This window comes from Sturnus vulgaris, chromosome 5 (assembly GCF_052056855.1).
Source record: "Sturnus vulgaris isolate bStuVul1 chromosome 5, bStuVul1.hap1, whole genome shotgun sequence".
NCBI classification, from domain to species: Eukaryota; Metazoa; Chordata; class Aves; order Passeriformes; family Sturnidae; genus Sturnus; species Sturnus vulgaris.
Window position 1 is genome coordinate 47,150,646 of NC_142247.1, and position 17,267 is coordinate 47,167,912.

At 38.7% G+C, this 17,267-nt stretch overlaps 1 protein-coding gene across 3 annotated transcripts in view; it reads right to left on the bottom strand.

Moving 5' to 3' along the window:
* SRGAP1 (SLIT-ROBO Rho GTPase activating protein 1) overlaps positions 1-17,267 on the bottom strand; it is a 145,369-nt gene that overhangs the window by 103,114 nt on the left and 24,988 nt on the right. The window contains exon 1 of one of the 3 annotated variants that reach the window (XM_088165657.1): positions 14,546-14,665. The exons of the other annotated variants lie outside the window; for them this stretch is intronic. The gene's annotated coding sequence lies outside the window, so the exon portion shown is untranslated. Of the gene's footprint in view, positions 1-14,545; positions 14,666-17,267 lie in introns of those variants that run through there. 3 annotated transcript variants of the gene reach the window in all.

Sequence of the window (17,267 nt, forward strand, 5' to 3'; positions counted from 1 at the left end):
CTTTAAATTTTCCATTAAGTTAAAAAAAAAAAAGAAGGAAAAGAAAAAAAAAAGCACCTCCAGGAGGTGGCCATCATACATTACAGAAGCAGGGAAGCTACAAGCTGTTAGACTGTGGACTCATGCCTAATATGCATTAACTACGTCCATTACAGCTAATTTTTACAGCCATTTGGTATCCTGACAGCTTACTCTGAGGTTTGCCATCATTATAATGCCAGCCCCATGCCGTATGTAATACTGTGTAACTTTTTTCAGAAATTAAGTATTACTTTATTCTAAGGCATGGTGTTCTTCAACTGTTTTAAAAAATCACTGAAATAGGGGAAAGGGATTGTTTGGTTCAAAGCCCAGTTATTCAAGATGGAATGTGTCTCCTGGTGCTCACATCTGACCTTACGGGTTTTCAGGATTTCATTGGTCTCCCTGGTGATAGTTGCTATGAGCACTTTCAGTATGTGTAATGAGAAATACTTGAAAATAAATTTTCACTGCTTTCACACAGTCCTTCTAACCTTAGCTGTATTAACTTTTATCGATGTTGTTGCCCATAAAAAAATAAGTTGAAAATTCTTCTACTTTTTCTTTCTGTTCTTTGCAGGGAATCCAAGCACTGGACAGGGTTTGCCTCCTCCTGCCACAATGAGCCACTTTAAAACTTTTCAAGATGAAAAGATTTTTCCAAAACTTGCCCTCCAGGGAATGAGCTTGAGAAGATGAAGGTGTCTTGTCCTTTTAAAAGGCTCAAGTCAGGTAAAGCACATTTAGGTGTGATGCAAAGCAAATTACAGCCATGGAGTCATGTTCATCAGCCTCAAACACTGGGCCCTAAGAATTTTGTTTTATTTCATTAATATGAACAAGTTGAATTTCACTGTTTGAGAAGCTACAATGGATTGTATTTTTTTTCCTTCTTACTGGGTTAAAAATAGTGGCATTCTTTATGTTTTAAATCACATTATCCTCCAACCAACAAACAAAATGCTTCTTTAAAAACCTTAGAAGATAGACCATCTTGTTTAATGCCATTAAACCGGTTTGAATTGATTTGACACAACCAAACACTGCAACTCAATAAAACAATTTCTCCGGCCTTTTTGTTTTGCTTTATCTTTTGCATATTCCAAAGAAAGTTCAAGTTTAATACTCGAAAAGCACAGGAAAACTACACTTATGTATACTTTCTGGTGTAGTAGTAAAGAAAAATTAGCTGATTATTAAAAAGAGTCAACAACTGAAACCTAATCAAAATTAGTTGGAACATAAAAAAACTGACACAACTTAGAATACACAATCAATGAACTTTTAGAAGGCTTGGGAAACCATGATTCAGGCAATCATTTCCAAAAAACACTGGAGTACAATTCCTTTGGCAGCAGCAGAAACACATTCATCTATATTAAGATGCATTAAACATCTGCTTAAAAGCTTTCTGGCAAACTTTAGTGAAAACCAAATTTTATATTGAATGGCAAAGCTCAATTTTTTCCTATAAGAGACTGTTTTACACCCATGAGATTCTGACATGCTGTTGGAAGAAAGCCTGAAAAACATCCTCACTTTGAGCTGAAAGTATGTGGAATCAAAATGGAACTGTAATTCTCAGAGAGCTGTAATTCAAGTGCTTTATACTTTCCACTATTGTCCAATTGACTTCGATTAGCCTACACTTCCTTAAAAAGGGGAGGAAAAACTTTGTATAATTAGAATATTCAGCTGACAGAGGACTTTTGAGGCAAAAGACTTTCATGTTACAATTCTTACAGGAAAACAAAATGGCAACTTGAATGTTTTTTCACTTTCAACTGTGGACTGAAGCACATGGGAAGACACTAGTGTTGCCCTCAGTTGCCGAATGGGAAGGCATACATACAGAGGGCAGCCCATGGTATTCCCACAGGTGCAGTGTGATGGAGGGAGAACCAGCAGACATAAATTGCATGACAGAAAATTCTGATTAGCTGCAAGGAAAAGGTCTTCTCTGTGACGGCAGTCAAACAAGGGAACAGGTTGCCTAGACAGAGTTAGTGAAATCTCCATTCTTGTATGTATGCAAAGCTCAAGTGCAAACAGCCTTGAGTGACCTCATCTAAGGGGCTGCTTGGAACAGGCTGGACTAGATTGCCTCCAGACATGCCTCCCAACCTAAATATATCATGATTGTATACAGGGACTAAAAAGATAAACTGCACATTCATGAGCAAAGTGAATATATTAACTTCTTCACATACAGCTACTTCTCAATAAATAATCTAACTTCACAATTGCAGATAAAGGAAAGTCAGATGAACTCTTCCTTGGACTGTAGACAGTCCTCTAAACAAAGGATTTTGTTCAATTGACTAATATACTAAATACATTTGGAAATAAGACACATAATTGTCCAAGTAGAAATATTGAATGCTGTTGTGCACACAATTTGCCTTTATCAGGAAGACATCTAGATATCCCTGAGAGAATAAAAAGAGTTCTTTAAAGGCAGTGATTGTTAACTATGCTTATTTGATGTGCTCTGGGGCAGCTTAAAAGCTCTTTCAAACATTTTTAGTATGACAAGGTCGACAGTCACGGACTCATGCTGCTATGTGTATTACCTTTCGGAAGAAGTGTAATCCAAAAACATAACCACAATCAGGTCAGCCTAACAATACTCAGGGTAAAAATCTTTACCTCTGTTCCTGAAAAATGTCTGTGCAGGAAGGTAAGCAGAAAGTTTCAGGCTTTAGGAAGAAAATTCTTCAGGAATAAAAATATGAATGTATTCATATTTAAGTAATACATGTTCTAAATTTTACTATTCCAGTATGCAACCAATATACTGCAAACAGCAGCAAAATTACCTAATGGAGGCCAGTTTAAGGAAAAAAAAAAGGTTAAAAGGAAAGCCCAGTTGATTCCTGAAGATCTGCCCTAAAGAGGACCAGAAGCAGCTCCTTTCCATCTCTATTATAAAGCAGTATTTGCAGGCAATTTGGTGAAATACTAACAACTACCAAGAAAAGTCAATATAAGAAACATGTCCAGCAAGTGACCTTACCAAAGTACAGAAAGACTGAGAAAACATGCTTTCTTCAAAAGAGATTAAGCTTTTGAATAGGTGACATTTCTCACAGTACAAGGTTTTCCAGCCTTAAATACTTGTTTTCATCCTTGAATTGAATATTCTCTTCTTAGTAACAAATTAAACACAGCAAGTCAGAATTATATCATATTCACTGGGCACACACATTTCTTTCAACTGGCAGCTGAAAATCTTGCAGGTTGTCAGATGCTTTCCAGGTTAAAGATCACCACCTCTCACACTGGACACTTCTAATGAAGGCTAATAATTGTCTAATTCCTCCCCAGTCCTACACAGGCTCCAGGAAGAATGTGTTCCAGAATGTTGCCACTTCAGTCATTCTAGCCATCTTATCCAGGATCTTAATTACATTTTTGACTTCAGCAATACATAATTTCCCATCTCCCTCCACAGCCATTTGTTCCCCAGGTCATCTGGAATCACCTTGTGTTGGTTTGAAAGTAAAACCAGTGTGAGACTCCAAGTCAGTAATACAATTTAATAGGAGAAAAGAGAAAAAATAAAATACATGCAATAATATAAAAGAAACAACCACCAACACAGTCAGAAATACAACCTGACACCCTGTCAGTCAGGGTGTTGGTAGCAGTCCCTATAAATGGTGGCTGCAGTCCTCCTGGATGACAGATGTGGTTCAGTTGAAGCAGTGCTCCTGTAGGAGGTGCAGTTTTCCTCTGTAGATCCAGCGATGATGTGGAAATGGTCCGACTTCCTTCTGGGATCCAGTGGAAAGGTCTGCCTTCACGTCCCAAACCCCAGTTTTTTATCTAGGTAGGAAAGGCTTGGCTCCTGCCCCTGGCTGGGGCATCTCCCAATGGGATGATGTAATCTTATCAGTCACACAATAGGACTTAATGGCCCATTAACGGAATATATCTTCTGGAGGAAGGATGGGTTGTGAAAAGATAACGATGATCATCCCCCGATCTTATCAGATGGCACATCAGCAGAGGATATCTCCCAGAGAGATAAGGATCACCACCCCTCCCACATTTTTAACAGATGGTGATACAATACATATTTTTGCATTGTACCCCAGGACACACCTCCACACCCAAGTGGTTCCATGTGTCCTCTGTGTTTTTAAGTATGCTACCTTTGTTATAAGACAGAGAGATTATAATTATATACAGCATTTAATAAACTCTGCACCATGGTTTTATATAGTACGCTCTTTCTGATATGTAGCATATTATTAACCTAGAACACTTACAAAGAACACATTAAACTGGAGTCATAGTTTAATAGCTTAATCCATGGTTTTTGGGAGGCCTTTTCATTTAATGAGAAAATGGAATTAAAATACATCATCTACTGCAATTCTTCAGTGTATAAATCGTGAATGAATATCCAATAAAAAATCAGAATTTTTCTTGTGGGTTCTTCAACAAACTCATTTGTACTTGATCATTATTTCCACATCATACCTTTTGTGACTTCTCCCTTGCATATGGAGAAGTAACTAAATTTTTTGGACATTATTGCTTTTCTGGTATCACAGCAATCCTCATCTTCCTCTATATTGTGCATCATTATCACCATTCTGTGTTATAACTGCTGGTATATTTCCAAGATCATGGCTATATAGTCACTTATTTTCTATCCACATGGTCTGAGGCACCTTATTAATGCTATCCAGTTTCACTGTCTTTAAAGCACAAAGCCATTATTCCAAAGGTGCAACCTGCTGCTTTTCTGACATATAAACCAATATTCAACTCTGGAATATTCACTGTTAAAATACCCTAACTAAAAATCAGACACTCCAATCCATTTGTAATAGCTTGTAAGGGTTGGACATTAGTATAGAAGCACTTGCAGACTGAGTGCTGGTTTGATTATCTGTTTTTATGTGCCCTGTTTAAATAAGACTGTCAGGTTGTTTCTTCCTGATAGTACTTGTGTTCTGACCAGATAATTTTTGACATTTTCTACCATGGAAGAGACAACATCCAAAAGCACACATTTGCTTGCATTAATTTCGTTTTCCAAGTCTTTAGGTTGAGAGAAGACTGGGTAGAGAAGCAAGAGTTACTTGCTCCCACACGGTATCATGCAAATACAATTACGGTGCTTCTGACTCCTCAATGAAGACTTTTGCCTTCCGCTGTAGTAGGACAGTAGTCCGCCAAGGTACTTGGCAGGCACTGAGGCTTAGAATCAGCTCCTGCATTGAGATATACACAGCAGGTGTTCACTTTGAGAGAGGATTCAAACTTTTAACTCTTCCTTGACAGAGGCAGATAAAACAAGACGGTATTCAAAAGCCGGTTGAGAAGTCTATTCACCAAGTATAACACAGTCTAGGTTGAAATTCTTCCATTTGAAAGAACTGAGACAGTCTGTCCCAAAACCTATACAGAGAAGCCTCACTTTGACGCTGCCTGAGTTCAGAGATTGTCTCAAGAGATCAGGAGAAAAAAACCCTCCGTGATCACAGTCTGACAGTCATACCTAGTCTTCAGCAAAAAAAAAGTATGTATCCCTCTTTACCACTAAGGGGCTAGGAAAAAAATTTGCACTGAATAGTGAAAGTTTCTATCACTAAAAAGTTTTTCTCTCTTTAGCTCAGACCCTCTAACAATTACGAGGAACCCATGGAAAACTAAATGCTGCCAGAAGGAAGGCAAAGAGGAGGCTCTCACCCCAACAGGCTTTTATCTGATGATGAGGACATTCTCATCAGATAATTGAATATGAGACTCTGTCTCTTCAGCTGGAGGCAACAATAACCATGCCCAGATCTGCTACATTCATAATTAAACACTTACTGTGCTTATGAACTAAAAAAAAAAAAAATAAAATTAAAACTTTGAGAACTTTTATGAACCCTTGTAATACGTAGAATGAATAAAATAATATCAAAGAGCAGTTCCTTCTCTAGTGCAAAGATGATGGATTTATGTCACATGATCTGATTTACAAAGCAAACACAGCTATTTTGAAGAATGTCATTACAGTTTTAGTCCTCATCAAAAAACAGAGAACACACTTCACATCCTATCTTTAAAAAGTTAAGAACAACAGTATGCAATGGTATTTTCCTATCACGAGTTCAAGTAAAATTCAAGAGGAGGTCCTCTTCACCTTCCTCATCTGTTGAAGTTCCTACCACTGTCTTGTCTGGGGCTCCTCCCCGCTTCTTAATCCTGATTCTGTTTCTTCCGGAGACTGTAATTGGTACCTTAATAATTTTGAATATGAGAAACTAGACAAGAGTCTAAAGGACAGATAAAAAGAATTCAAGGCTAGAATACATTAAAAGCCTACTATAGGTCTGTATATGACCTATATATATAAATTAATATATAAATACATGAAATTTCAAAGTGATATTGAAATTGCTTTTGTGATTTCTGTTCTTCAAAGTTTCTTAAAATTGATGTAGCTCAAAATAATGTATAATGAAAGAAAATGAACAATTGAGTAACAATATTTTTTCAAAGCATTATTAAGGTTGGAAAAGACCTCAAGATCATAAAACCAACCATTAACACAGCATTGCGATCTTCACCACTATACCATGTCCTCAAGTGCCACATCCGCACATTTTTTGGTGGAATACTTCCAAGGATGGAAATTTCACCACTTCCCTCCAAAGCCTGCTCCAATGTGTGAAAACCCTTTTTCCTGATATACAGTCTAAACCTCCCCTGGTGCAACTTGGAAGTAGTTTCCTCTTGTCCTATTGCTTGTAACTTGAGAGAAGAGACTGACCCTGATTTCGCTATACCCTCCTTTCAGGTAGTTGTAGAGAACAGTATCCCTGAGTGTCATTTTCTCCAGGCCAAACAATGCCTGCTCCCTCAGCTGCTCTTTACAAGACTTGTGGTTCAGACCCTTCACCACCTCCGTGCCCTTCTCTGGGCTTGCACCAGCACCAAAATGTCCCTCCTGTATCAAAGGGCCCAGAACTAAACACAGGATTCAAGGTGCAGTATCATCAGTGCCAAGTAGAGGGGGACAATCTCTGCCCTAGTCCTGCTGGCCATGCTATTTCTGACATATTTCCAGGATACCTCTAACTTTTAGCCTACAGTAGTGGTGCTCTAGATACTCTTCAAGTAAAGAAAACATTCTAGATAAATAAATGTTAAGTTCCATAGCTTGCAGGTACTCCTGTATCCAGATACACAGCAGCCATGGCAGGAGGTGCAGCTGGGCACAGAACTGGAAGTTGCTTGTGATTACCATCCGCCCAATGCAGGTGTCTCACACATGCATCTGCCTATGTGATAAGACGTGTGTTCAGCATATGATGTCAGAGCCTCAGCATTCTGGTGGCAGCCAAGGGGAAGCAAGTCCCCTGGGACAGAAGGAACCACAGCATAATCTGTGATGACTCATTGTGGTCTCCATCCTACCCTCCTGCCTGGTCCAAAAGAGAAGGTGAAATGCACAAGGTATGGACTCTGAGAATTGCTTTGCTAAAATGACTTCTCCTAAACCAGAGCATTTCTAGAAGGAAGTTTCATATCTCTTTTAAATAAGCAGTGTACCAGAAGATGCTGTTGTCCCTGAACTGAATGTAACTAAAATTTTCTCCAGTGACTTTACCTGTACTTTGTGACTCCAGCTTGCCAAAGAGGTTTTGGCACCTCACAGGCACCAGCTCCCTGAAGATGTGCAGGGAACACTTCATTTCATGTCATGGCTTCATCATCAATCCGACCAGACAGCCAAATCTAGTAACATCTGTGACCAGCTGCACCTGCCATTTGTTATTTATCCAAGTGTGTGCATATGTGTGTAGGACCTAGCAGAATTTATGGGAGCATTCAATGATGAAAATGGAAACAGATATAAAATGTTGACCCTGATCTACTTAAACAAATCAAAACTATCGACTCTCTAGACAGATTAGCAATTGTTTTCACTGAATGCAGCAACAACAACTCAGTAAAAACGCAGAGAAAATACAAAGTATTACCCCAAAGAAGTAATTAAATCCTTATCACATGCTCCTACATCAAAGATTCCCTATTCAGTAATACAACTTTTCCTGCTCTGCATCGGCACCACACATGCATCACAGTATATATACAAAGAGATTCTTCTTTCTTCATTTCATCTATCATTCAAAAAAATATTCTCCAGTTTTAACGTTGGTAATATGTCCTTACTAATACCTATATGCTACTGTCTTTCATTAATCATCTGTAAGTACCTGCACAGATGCAGTTGCTAGTAGACCGACATTTTTATTACTGAATCTTTCTGTTTACAAGTAACATGAAACAACCACTGCTACTACAAAGTAAAAACAATGATTTTGTATTTTCAAACTGAAAAGGCTTAAAATTACTTTTAAAATATTTACTGTCTTCTTTCTACTGTGTCTATTCCATAGGGTTGATAAGCGTTTCTTTAGCAGATAACAGTGCTACTATACCTTTCCCAGATGGGCAACAGTAATAAACTGTTTAACAAGCAAGAAGATGAGTAACTATCCGATTGGTATCTTGGGCTTCAAACAAGTAGAGAAAAACATAAAGGAAGGTGAGCTGGAATAATACTCAGTTCAGACCTGCCCTTCAGTACCTTCACAGCAAGCATTAAACATATTCACCCAGTAACAGTCTGTCTGACACCAAGAAAGGTCGGGACATGTCCCACCTTTCCCCTTCACAGCCTTCAGGCACGCAGTCCTCAGCAGGCACACACAAATAATGCCAAGAAAAGTGCTGACACAGCAGGCTTGCCATATGAATCCCAAGTACACTAGATTATTTTTTTAAATGGTTTTCTGGGTTACCATAAACATAGTAAAAAGTGACCATATATTTAAAATGCCACCCTCATAATAAAAATCTCACATATACATATATATATACATATATATATATATATCTGATTCCACACACAATGGAGTGCATGTTTTTAAATTAAGTATCAAAGGGAATTGTGGGCAGTGTCTCCGAGCAAACAAATGCCACACAGGAAGGCCACCATAGTAATATGCAATCCAGTGTTTCATTCCAACCTGCAGATGCAAAGACATTCTTCACAACTCATTTATTCATTCACTAAAAAGAAGGCCAGTGACCAGACTAATAAGGACTGATGTTATGCATAAATTTATTGCATGTGGTAAGCAATTTAAGTAGTAAAATTTCCCTTTAAGCCAGTACGACACACACAGGTTTACATACACTGTGTAATTTTAGATATCTCACTTTAGGTTTTATCAACTCTGGGATGTTATCTCATTATTGCTAATAGCAAATTATCACTTTAAAACTACTTTTACTTCCTTAAAGGCAGGTACAGAGCATAATTATCACACTATCTTAGTACAGAATCATAAAACTTTACACTAAGGCCAAATTGTAATTCAGATAAGAGTATGCCAAGTTGTACCTGGCATTGCTCACAGAATTTCAAAACAGAAGCCAAGAAGCCATAAATTGAAACATGGGCTACTCACATCTTCTTAGCATGACTAAGTTTTAGTAAAACAGAAAGATTCAGAAAATACAGCATAAATGCACTAGGTGCTATCCTACAGACCAGGTAAAACCTATTACTGAAGTTTAACTGCATTATTATAGGTGACTAGCAAGTAAAAGAAATGACTGCCTGAGGAGCAGCGCATGGCAGACTCATAAACACTGCATTTTAGTTTCAGTTGTGCTGTGCAAAATTATAAATATCATTCAGAGGAGGATATTCACCTGGTGAATGGACATGTGATTCCTTTGGAGACCAAAGAAACAGGATGCATGGAAATGGTGCCCAAAGTAGTAAGACCCTTGGAAGGGTTGATAAAACTTTATTCCTATCAATGAAGTACTTCCAGGACCTATCCTAAGTTGCCAAACTATTCCTGCTGGGCCAATACACCTACAGTCTTGCTGAACAATGTATGCTATTATCCCTATGTGATAGGTTGACTTAGGAAGAAGAAACTCAGAAGAGGTTCTTCCTAAGGGAATTTCCTCTGTGGGGGTTGGGATACCTGCAACAGCCAATTAGAGAAAGTTAGTTCGCTCCTGCACACACACTTTGAGGAAGGTAATCCGGAACTGAGGCTTTTTGTCTTTCCGGCGGCTGAGCAGGTAACATCAACCCGAGCTCTCCCCCACCATGCGGGGGGGGGAGGCTCGGGAGGCCGCTTGGGCCCCGTTTGCCAACAAGGGGACCCAGTGGCCGGGGGGAGAAAAGGTTCTGTGATAAGACCTTCACGGCTTCCTCCTCCACGGGCCTGCGGCTCTGGCGTGGGAGGGAAGGCCGACTCTTGCTGCTGCTGGACGGGCCGGGCCTGCCCAGGTGGCCATGAGCAGTGTGGGGCTGCAGCCCAGCCCCAGAAAGGCTGATTGACACCTCAGCTGCACCCCCAAGCGCGGCCTGAGCCTGGCCCAACTTTAGTAGTTGTGTTAAACTTTAACTCTTTAGTGTTCAGGTAAGATTTGCAAAGCCTCCAGCCTTTCCTTTGAATATGAAAGGGAATAAGAAGATTTCTGAAGTCAGTGATGTAAGAGCTAAGTTTTTAAGATGGAAGGAGAATGAGAAGATGCTGAAATGGCTGAAAATCTTTTTGTGAAATTGTAGGAATGAACTGATGTACTGAATATTCCTATAAACCATGGAAAGAGACATGGGGGGATGGAAATGTTCCATTTAATAGATGATTTGACTAAAAAGCACCTGTGTTGAGAATTTCTGCCCTGAGAAAAGAAGGGGATTTCAGTTTTCTGAAGACGAAGCCTGAGCAGAGAGAAAGGAGACAGAGAGAATCTTTGCTGTCAAACATTTCATTCTTAAAAGGAATACCCCATGAGACAGACATGGCCTACATCTACAACTTTGGAACAGCTGTAGAGTTGGGAGGAGCGTCACGGTTGCAGGTTCCCGGGCGGATGCAAATCGTGAAAGATAAAACCACAAGAGAACTGTCTTTTTCCTTCTTGTGGGAAAAATCCCTACAACTTCAACAAGAGGCTTCTCTCTCCAGAAGTGAACTGAGAAAGACTAAATTGGGCACTGACCGAAGTATTTGTTATATGTTTGTTTTGTTGTTATGAAGATTGGGAGAGGGAGGGAAGGAGTGATCTGAAAAATCTTATTCTGAATTTTTTTTTCCTCTCTTTTTGTTTGTGTAGTTTAATAAATTTTCTTTTATACTCTCTTAAGTTTTAGGCCTGCCTTGTTCTTTCGCTCCTGGTTCTGTCTCACAACAGAAAAAATAAGTTTATTTAAATTGGCAACTCAAACCGAAGACACCCTACCCTCATTGTAACGTGCAGTATGATAAGAAAACCAAACTTTTGATGCAAAGTTGAAAAATTACCTCAATTACCAAATATGCTGCAAGATATATAGTATTTTTAAGTTGCTGTTACTCTAAAAGCCTATGATACCATGTGTTTTGACTAAAATATACTTTGAAAACCTCTTATCTTTCCTGTATGCAACCTTTATGCAACTCCAAATAGTTGCATATATATGTATGTATATGTATATATCTATGTTACAGTGAACTCAAAAGAGACCAAATTCCCTCTTTAACAACCCAACTCCAGTAGTAAGTAGAACATTTATTCAAATAATTATCAAGGGAGAATCTGGGGATTGTGGAAAAAGAGATGAAAAAATACATTGCATTTTGTTTAGAAATGCATTTAAATTCTGCCTACTTAACAGATCATCCAGTTGAGTAGAAACATTCTGATCTCTAAGTTTTATTTGCTTCTGCAAACTGTTTAAATACCCATCTGTCTGCAGAATAGAACAGTACTCTGGAGTTGCTTTCAACATAAGTACACAATCAAAATATATGTAAAATAGAGAAAGAAGTCTTCATGCAAAACTTACACAAAAATTCCTTAATAGTTTGCCTCTCATGATTTTGCTTTAATATTAAAATATTCAATCAATTAAATGATACATACAAGATCCAACTATCCCCTCAGTAACATAAAAATGTAAATCCTGACTCAAATAAAGCCTGAACTGCAGAGACATCATATAAAAACAGCTGAAGTTCTGTGTTGGTATGTGTAATAGGAAGGTATGGCAAACAAAACTGTGCTTAAAAACAGGCTGAGTCCATTCATATAGGCCTTTCACACATACCTCTTATTGGCTCTCGTGACATTGAGGCCCTGCAGTACCAGACTATGAATACTGTGGAAGAAAATGATGAAGTACAGGGACTCCACCAAGGAGAAGCACAGTAGGTTGGCCACGAGATGACTTCTTCCCCTTTGAAAAAAGGCTCTTTAAGGTAATATGTCTCAGATTTGCTAGAGAGAAGCAGAACCATTCTAGGTGTAGAGAAACCTTTTGCTTCTCAGAAAAAAAAAAAAAAAAAAAAAAAAAAAAAGCATGGGCATGAGTCCAAGCAAATCTGCATGACATTAAAGCAATACAAATAAGATACTGAGTAGAAGTAAAAACTATAAAGGAATTAATCTGCCTCCATTGTGAATGCTGTAGTTGGGGAGAAGATGAGCATAGAGTCACAACAAGCAACATGAGTCAGTGAACACCCATACTCCATGATGACAGTAGACCACTATTTGGACTAAAGGAAGAATAAAACTATCTGAATAATTTGAAAGCACTGAACCCAAGCCAAGAAGTACCAGGAAAGCTCTGGGTTCACCATTAACACAGCACAGTCAGGAGGCTGCTTGGTCAGCTTGGCTCTGGAGCAAAGTGAGCTTCCATAGTACCACGACACAGTGTGAACACATATAGATGACTTACCATTATGCACAGGCTGTTAGTTCACTCTCTGAAGATCTACCACAAACAGGGTGATTATATTTTAAATGGGAATAAAAATTTATGCACTCTATCCTATCAAAACCCATTGCATAACTCCAGCCTTCCCTCTGGTTGTAGCAGGAAGCTCTGGAAACCCTCCTAGGAAGATAACGCTGCAAATGAGCAACAGACAGGAAAAACAATGGGAATTTTATTTAACTAAAGTAGTATAAAATGAAGTTTAATTTCAGGAAAAATAAGTATTTTCTGTGTTTTCAGAGGCAAAATCCAACTGCTGTTCTGTGTCTTTTCCAATTCATCAGTAACTTAACTAATTCTGAATAGAGCAAAAATACTACCAAAAGACACTGAAGTCTAAAGCAGTATATGCATTATTTTTGCATCTTCACTGAGATGGAATTTTTATTTGCACAACTCTTCTTTTATGAGAGTTTAAAAGTGTAATCAGGATATATACAGGCCTTATTGTGACAAAGGGAAAAAATCTGCCTTGCAGTCCTCTTGGCATCACAATGTATCCATTAGCAATTGCTGATCTTAGCTTTTAACAGTGACTATAGCCATATCAATTCATGACGCTGAATGAATGAAGAGGAAGAGATGAATGAATGAAGAGGAAGAGAAAAACATGTCTTCCACTAAGCTTCCATTCCAGCATAGGAAATCCTGTATGGTTAGATACAGTATGTGTCACGCTCAGAGATTTCATTCTACTCCCTTTTAAAAAGCCAACGTGAGCAACATGTCACAGGAAATTCTTCCTTATTTTCAGTAGTTCTCAGGACAAGGCTTCTTTGGAAACAAGGTCAGCATGAATAGAGCATTGCTTCCTTATCGCTGCTAAGCAGCTGCGTTGAGGATGCGAGACACAACACTGCACCCTGTCCCTGAATACCTCTTTTCATAAACTTTAAGCATATGCAGCTCAAGCAGTTAAAAGTTCCCTTGTGCTTTTTCATTTTGACATTTTTACATCACACACTTCCAAAAAATATTTTTTTTTAATGTACTGACAAACTTTAAGTCTAAACTCCACTTAAAAAAAAATTAAAAATCAAACTTCAACTTCCTTTAAACAGACAGCACCACACAGCAAGGCTGACAAAACTACAGCACAGAGTTTTGGCTGACACTTCAGGAAGTGTGGGGCCCAATTCCAGCTCCCTCTCCAATGTACAATTCTCAAGGTGCAATGTACTGCTTTCAAGGTATTATTGTAAGTCTTTTACTCTCTGCAATTAGTCGGTTTTATATAATGCTCCAGCTGCTATTTATAATTTAACTTAATACGCAATTTATGCAGGAATTATATGCTTAAAGACTCAAAGCAAATTCCAGTTTTTCCTGATATAAACCACTTACAAAACATGCAAACACTTTCCCCCTCCCCATACCCCGTGCCAGTGAGACTACCATCATGTACACTGATAAATCAGGTGTTGCTAATTTCCCTCAAGAGAACGTCTTGAAAGGTTTGCATTGATAACAACAGCAGTACACAAAATATTTTCATTTATTTTTTGCATATTTTTGAAACGAAGTTAAGGGATGTAGGGAAAGGAGCTTTCAAAGTAGCAGCAATTTGTCTAACTCGCAGTAACAACAGTTTACCCCAAACAGCAGGCACCCCAAAACCACAGGAAGGCATTTAAAACTAAGACATTTAACCCCTCTGTGGCCAGAGAGACACAGACTGGGCAAGGTCCATCCACCACAGAAAGACAAACGTACCAATTCAGTGCTCTTGGCAGAGGAGATGCAGAGGCAGTACACTTGTTCTCATGCTGCAGACTCTGATTAAAAATTGAGGTGGAAGAGCTCAGAGGTGAGACTGCCAGCATTCCTCAGGCAAAAGAGTAGCAACAACCACCTTTGAGACACAGAATGCAAGAGGAGAGAACATAAAAGAAGGGAAGCATTAAAGACCAATGAAAAATGGTTCTAACAGTTAAAATAAATTGCAGGCTGAGGCACACAGTGATATGCAGTACCTGGCTGCACTGCATTTCAATCCCACTTGAGCTGAGCAACTCTGCAAGTATTTTCCAGAAGAGATACCGAAACAAATATAAACCTATTACCTACAGGTTTGTCTTCGTAGTTTTCTGGCTGCCGAGCTCCCAAGTGTCCTCACACTGAAAGCTCTCATGTAGCTACAGCCCCAAGTTCATGAAGTCTCAGATGTTGTATGCTCCTCACAAGGCTGGAATGCTAAAACATCCCTCAGGCTTGTAGACAGTATGAAAATTTTCTGGGTGATTACAATTATCTGGGGTAGAATCTCTCCTTCTCTTCTGAAGAAAAGCCATAATGCAGGATCAGTTATTGGAAATCGGTGTCATGAAGGAAATCACAATGGTAATAACCAGCAAATAGAACACTTGCCAGGTTTTAACTCTGTCATAAAACTTGATACCTCTCTAAAGGTCATGCAGGTGCTTTCAGCTATATCATCACTAAGGTAAAAAGTCTTATACTGTTCTGGGGTTCATGAACATCTAGAAGCAATTTTACAATCTACAAAATAGTTACAGTAAAGTCTTCTATGTGTGGAATTGCATACCTGATTTTACAAGCATCTTCTTAAAGAAATTACATCATATAAGAATCATATAAGCAACGTTTTAAACCACTAGTAAGGAAGTACAAACCAAGTGTTTTTGAGAACTTAAGTAGATAATTGGTATAATATTTCTATGGCACTGGGACAATGTAAACGTGTTTAATTTTGCAGTGTAAACACTGGCTTTTCCCTGAAGTGCAGAGTAGTAGTTCCTCACAAAGGAATTCTTCAAGCATCCAAACCTTAATCCTCTCCATTTTTTCAGGATATTGCTGTTATCTTAATCTTCAATATAACTTATACCACCAGTACAATTTATGTAATTCCTTAACACCTGTGAGATAACTAATTGGATAGATTTTCCTTTAATTCCAATGTAAGGCTAAAAAGAAAACACCATCCCCCAAAACAACACCTGACCCTTTAGATCTTTCATTGGGATTTTGTTTCATATAACTTAACAGCTGCATTGGAAACCAGACTAAGAAGGTACAACTGGTCCAGATGTACCAGGAACTACTCCTTCAGCAGAGCACACTGCACTTCAAAATTTTTCCCTCTACCTTTATTCTTAGAAATCCAACTCTGTGTTACAAAGCCAGAAAACATGGCTTGAATGAAACATATCTTGAAATGAAACATGGCAAGTATTTGTGTTGGCACAACTATAACTCATGGACCTATCTTTAAGATCCTCTGCTTGACTCCAGTGCATTTGACAGGGCAAGATCTTGGTTTCTTTCTGGATGTGACATTAAACTGAAGCTGAAAAGAGGGGATGAAGTGCTATTTCTGTTCTGATAGTGACTATGGACAAAACATTTCTTTTTCAGTATTACTCAAACTAGTAAGTAATTAAACCTGACCAGTTCACTGACAGGTTGTTTGTCCATAGTTGGTAGGGTCCCAGAACCAACCACAGTCAGAAAAGCCCTTCTGTGTATCATGTAGGTGCAGAGTGTGCCAGGACTGGCTGGCACAGAGGCTGCTGAACAGCTATGGCTGGTTCCACCTTGCATTGGAGGGCCCGGTTATAGGATCCCATCACCCGAGTGTCATTACCACAACTCCCTGCTCCCATTCCTCAGAGCTCCACAGTCCACGGGCTGGAGAGGCTGACTGAAACTTGTACTACTTGGTTCAAGCACATTTGTTGCTTATTCTACTAAGCACCTGATACATCAGAAAGAACAGGGAAAAACTTCTGTAGCATAAGTTACACTGACATCACAATAAACACAGACTAGCTATGAGAAAGGAAACCACAAGCCTAGAAATCATGCCTCAAACAGGACACAGCTTCCAGCAAATCACTACTGAGAAATTAAAATAATTTACATCATGTTTGTTTAAGGACTTATTTTCATGCAGTATATTCTTAAGGCAGAAATGGGAAAATAATACCAGAGCTGAGACCAAGCAAGGCAGCAGAAAGCATGATCACAGAAGCAAGGACACATGGACTGAAGTCATTAAGAAGTACTAGTCACACAAGCGACTCAGCTTTAGGTGAGTGTCAAATTCCTTTTAGTTCTTGCAAAATCTGAAAACCATCAATATTCATTACTTTCCTGGCAAAAAGTCTCATTCTTTAGATTCCCTTGTTAACAGAATTATCATGTCAGAAAGAAGTTGGAAGTTTCTTTCTGTGACAGTCAAATCCATCCCTCTGCAAGTGATTTCATTTTTATGGGAAAAGTATTTCTTTTTTCAGTTCTATCTTTGGTACAGAAGTATTTTATTCTCGTGACTGCAAATTTAACCAGCTTCCTTACCTCTCGCATGTAGAAATGTACTCTTCTGTAACTTATACCTGTCTAAGGCATTTCATGTAGCTACAGACTGACAGGCCAGATGAAGAAACACAAAAAACAAGCAAACATTCATGTA